General features: G+C 50.9%; 1 protein-coding gene across 1 annotated transcript in view; it reads left to right on the top strand.

Annotated features, from left to right (window-relative positions):
* The window catches only part of LOC112143411 (neuronal membrane glycoprotein M6-a), a 19,389-nt gene that overhangs the window by 523 nt on the left and 13,848 nt on the right, over positions 1 to 5,018 (top strand). The window lies entirely within an intron of this gene.

Below are 5,018 nucleotides of genomic sequence, written 5' to 3'. Positions count from 1 at the left end.
CCATTTTCCTCACATCTCTGTTTTCACTCAGGTGGATCTCCTCTGCTGCTCCGGCCTCCTCTGTTCGTCTGTCTGCATCCATCATCCATCCATCCATCATCCATCCATCCTTCTCCTGAACGTTTTTCTGCAGATGACGTCTTCCTCTTCCTCCAGCAGAGTTCTTGTTGTCAATGGCGCCCTAAATGGGCGTGTCCATCATCTTCGCTGCACCTCCGCTCCGAGCTCGGCTTGCCGTTCGGCGGCGCGTTCACGCCGACTCCCATCAACTCCCCGTTCCGGCCGTGAATCAATCTTTCATTTTCCTGCATCCCTGTTTCCATGGCAACGCGGCGAAGGCTCCATGTTCTCCGGCCTCATAGGTGGACTTTTCCTGGCAGAAATCCGTTTTGTCCAATCAGAAACGGAACCAGGAGACATGTTGTTTCACCCCCCCACTCCCTCTGCTGCTCCATGGAAGCAGCTGCACCTCCTCCCGCCTCCTCGTTCCTCTCATGGAGGTGTGGAGGGACTCAGGTGTGTTTGAAGGAGGCGGGGCAGACGATGGGGGGGGTCTGTCATGCTCTCCTTTGAGGAGCGCTGCAGCGTTCATGGAGATCAACCGGCCAATCACAGAAGCACCAGAACTAACGGGCCCGATCTGTGACCCGCCAGGCCCAGCTGATGTGTGGAGGGTCACATGGGGGCTCAGCATTCCAGAAGTCAGCACCTGCATCAGAACCAGGCCCGGCCCATGTTCTGGCGGAAGGTTTCATGTTCACATGGGCGGGGCTCTTCACCGTTTTTTCTGATGTGAGTGTAAAGGCGAAAGCGGATCCAGACCCTCCAGGCCAGATCTGGTTTGAGGGTTGGTCCAGAACCAGAACTAAACCCGAACCAAGAGGGGCTCCACAAGAAAGGAGCTGCAGATCGCTGACAGTATGAAGTCTTTCTGTCACAGATTCCTCAGTGAATCCTCAGTGGATCCTCACTGAATCCTCAGTGGATCCTCACTGGATCTTCACTGAACCCTCACTGGATCCTCAGTGGATCCTCACCGAATCCTCACTGGATCCTTACTGGATCCTCAGTGGATCCTCACTGAATCCTCAGTGGATCCTTACTGGATCCTCAGTGGATCCTCACTGAATCTTCAGTGGATCCTCAGTGGATCCTTGCTGGATCCTCAGTGGATCTTCACTGAATCCTCACTGGATCCTTACTGGATCCTCAGTGGATCTTCACTGATCCCTCACTGGATCCTCACTGGATCTCATGAAGCTGTGAAAGCTCGACTTCACAGCTTCGTTTTTCAGTTTTTTTCCTAAAAGGTGAAATCACCTGAACTTCATGTCACGCAAAACCAAACCATCAAAGAACCAAAGTGGAACATTTGATCTTCTTTAGTCCGGTTCAGTTTCCATGAAGAACCAGTGAGATGCCATGCCGGGTTCTGGATCTGAGTTCTGGGTTCCGGGTAAACAGAGGGAGGAACCGGAGGATCAGACGTCCTCCTCAGCTCTTTGCTTTACCGTCCAAATCTGCTGATTGGCTGTTGGGCGGGTACAATGCCTGTGATGTCACAGATCCCGGACAGAACGGTAGAGGCGATCTTCTCCGTATGTTTAGTACTGGTTTTTGTTCTGGTTGGGATTTGGACCAGAGTCCGGCTGCCTGGGAAGCGTTTCTTAGATCTGCTCCGCTCTGACGTTCGCCGTCACGGATCCGATCAGCTTCTGTGTGTTGTTCCAGACCCGTTTGGGTCTGCAGGAACCTCACCGGCGGCGCTGATAAACCTCCACAGGCTTCATCAAAGCTTCATGCTGTCTAATCAAAGCTGAGCGCGGCGCCGGCGCTTTAGACGGGCTTTCCTGAGGCTGAATTTACAGCTTCAGTGAAGGAAGAAGCTGTTTTTTCTGCTTCAGCTTTTCTCCTCGGGATGAAGCTTCATGAAACTTTCAGGCTTCTATTTATGCAATAGAACGTGAAATAGAAAAAAAACTGCATGTTTTCTTTGAGTTACAGAAGAAACTGGACCGACCCGCTTCAGTGAAGCTCTGGCTGTAGATGGATTCTCTGAAGCTGCTGGATTCCTGTTGTTCCATCCCAGCAGAGATCTTCTCGGTCCTCCTGCAGCTGCAGGGTCCAAACCAGGTTGCCTCATGATCCCAGAACGTTTCTCCTCAGACCCATGAAAAACTGACCGAGTCCAAACTGAGAAAACTGGTTTTAATCACATAAAACAGAAGACGGTCACCAGAACCGACAGGCAGAGATTCACCCAAACACCCAGTTCTGCAATGGACCAACAGGTGGGCGGAGTCTCTTTACCAGACCACGCCCAGGAGAGATCCTTCACAGTATCATAGAACCGTCTTCAGCCAAAACCTGGGAACGGCCCAGTGGTGTAGTGGTGAGCCTCCTCGCCTCACACAGAGAAGGTTCTGGTCCAAATCCCAGCAGGGTTCTCCGGGGTTCTCCTGTGGGTTTTCTTTGGCTTCATGGGTCCGGGTCAGCACGTTTTTAACCTGGTTGGCATCCCCCCAGCGAACGTCTCCTGCTGCTGGACGGAGCTGAGCTCTGCAGAGAGACCCATCCCGGATCCATTTCATTAGAACCACCGCTAATAGAAAGGAACTTGATGGCGAGCGGAGAACGTCGATACTAATGCACTTTGGACAGCAGCTGCAAAACATTTCATAAACATGAAAGATAAAACGCGGCTCTCCTGGGGCGGTCCGGTTTCATCTTCTGCTCCTGGACTCAGCGCTCTGAGCTTATCCCCACTGGCGGCGGCGCCGAACCCTCTGCACCTGCGAGGGCGTCTTCATGACCGCAGCCTGTCACGGGGACCAGGGGGTGGGGGGCTGCACCCCCACCCTGATGGAGGAACGTTCTTCACATGAATAATTTGTGCCGACGGAGAATCAGGAGGAGACAAACGCAGCAGAAGGTTTGCCGCTCCTTGCCGCTCCTCCAGCTCGAGGACGGCCAACTGCTACAGCCTCCGTGTTCTCTCAGTTTAGGTTTTCTGGTTTTAAAAAATGATAAAGTATCAGCAGATCTGATCAGAACATTCCTGTTCTTCATCTGGTCAGACGGGTTCCTTCTCTTTGTCATTTTTCTTCTAAATGATCCGGATCTTCACAGAAAAGATTTCCAGGCAGATCTGGTCTTTGAAGAGTCCAGGCTGAAGCTCAGAGAAGATGGGTGTCACCCAAAACGCAGAGAGGAAGGCGGACCTTCAGGAATGATCTGAGCGGCAAAAAGAGGGAGCATTAATCACACCCTGGTCTCTTCATTAGATCAAGAAGACACAGAGGGCTCCAAGATCTACAGGAGCCTGGAGGGACAATCAGAAAACGGGAGTAGAACCATCAGAAAACCGGAGTAGAACCATCAGAAACTGGAGTAGAACCATCAGAAAACTGGAGTAAAACCATAAAACGGGAGTAGAACCATCAGAAAACCAGAATAGAACCATCAGAAAACTGGAGTAGAACCATCAGAAAACTGGAGTAGAACCATCAGAAAACTGGAGTAGAACCATCAGAAAACCAGAGTAGAACCATCAGAAAACCAGAGTAGAACCATCAGAAAACTGGAGTAGAACCATCAGAAAACCGGAGTAGAACCATCAGAAAACCGGAGTAGAACCATCAGAAAACGGTAGTAGAACCATCAGAAAACGGGAGTAGAACCAGAAAACCGGAGTAGAACCATAAAACTGGAGTAGAACCATCAGAAAACTGGAGTAGAACCATCAGAAAACGGAAATAGAACCATCAGAAAACGGGAGTAGAACCATAAAACTGGAGTAGAACCATAAAACTGGAGTAGAACCATCAGAAAACTGGAGTAGAACCATCAGAAAACCGGAGTAGAACCATCAGAAAACCAGAGTAGAACCATCAGAAAACCAGAGTAGAACCATCAGAAAACCAGAGTAGAACCATCAGAAAACTGGAGTAGAACCATCAGAAAACTGGAGTAGAACCATCAGAAAACGGGAGTAGAACCATCACAAAACCATCAGTGGGACAAACCAAAGTCCAGACGTCCTCAAGAGGAAGTCCACCAGAAGAAGATGGGGAAGATGAGGATCTTTATCCAGAGCAGCACTCAGGAGACCCCCTGCAGGAGACCTGGTGGAGGAGACCTCCTGCAGGAGCAGAACCTGAAGATACAGCAAAGCTACCAGAGATCTCCTGCCTTCATTCTCCTTGTGTGGCTCCTCCTCCTCCCTGACAACCACGTTAAGCTACTGAGGTCAAACGGGTCAAAGACTCGTCCTGCAGATGTTGGAACATTTAAACCCCATACCACTATACTACCCACACCAGCCTGAAGGCTGATGTTTCCTCCTCGCTCCGAGCAGGACTGAAGCTGCAGCAGAACCCCCAGACCCTGCAGCGTCCTGACCTTTTGGTTTGTCCATTTGGCTGAACAGAACCTGGGGTTCCCCAGAAGACCCACCGGCTGGTTTCAGAGGCGGGTTCAGGATTGGATCAGAGTTCAGATCTGTGCAGAATCTTTAATCTGATGCTTTCAAACTTCAACAAGTTAGAAACCAACAGAGCTGTAAACTTTTCAGAACGCTGTTCAAGTGGGCGGAGCTAACTCCGATCACCGCCCCTCAGACGTGACCATCAGGATCCTCGGAGGTCCCAGAGATCCTCGTCTTCATGTCTGCGGGTCACTCACCTGCTGTCCGGCGCCGCCGGCGTTCAGACAAACTTCTACAAAACTAGGTTATTGTGTGTCTTATTGTGTGTCTTTGGGTCACATCGCACCATTCCAGTGCACGTGTGTGTGTGTGTGCACGTTGAGCGCGGCGCCCGGTGCGGTCATGCGTGTTCTGGTCCTAATGGTTCAGTTGGGCTGAACTTGTCGTTTTCCATTAGAGCAGCACTTTGACTCCTGAGTGCATCTTCAGGCCATTTTGTAGCCTCTCTCACTTTGTGTAGTTGTGTGTCAGTGTGAGGAGCAACCCAGTGACACACGCACACACACACGCCCACACACACACACACACACAC

Source organism: Oryzias melastigma, linkage group LG16 (assembly GCF_002922805.2).
Source record: "Oryzias melastigma strain HK-1 linkage group LG16, ASM292280v2, whole genome shotgun sequence".
In the NCBI taxonomy this organism is placed as follows: Eukaryota; Metazoa; Chordata; class Actinopteri; order Beloniformes; family Adrianichthyidae; genus Oryzias; species Oryzias melastigma.
This window is presented reverse-complemented; position numbering and strand designations above follow the sequence as displayed.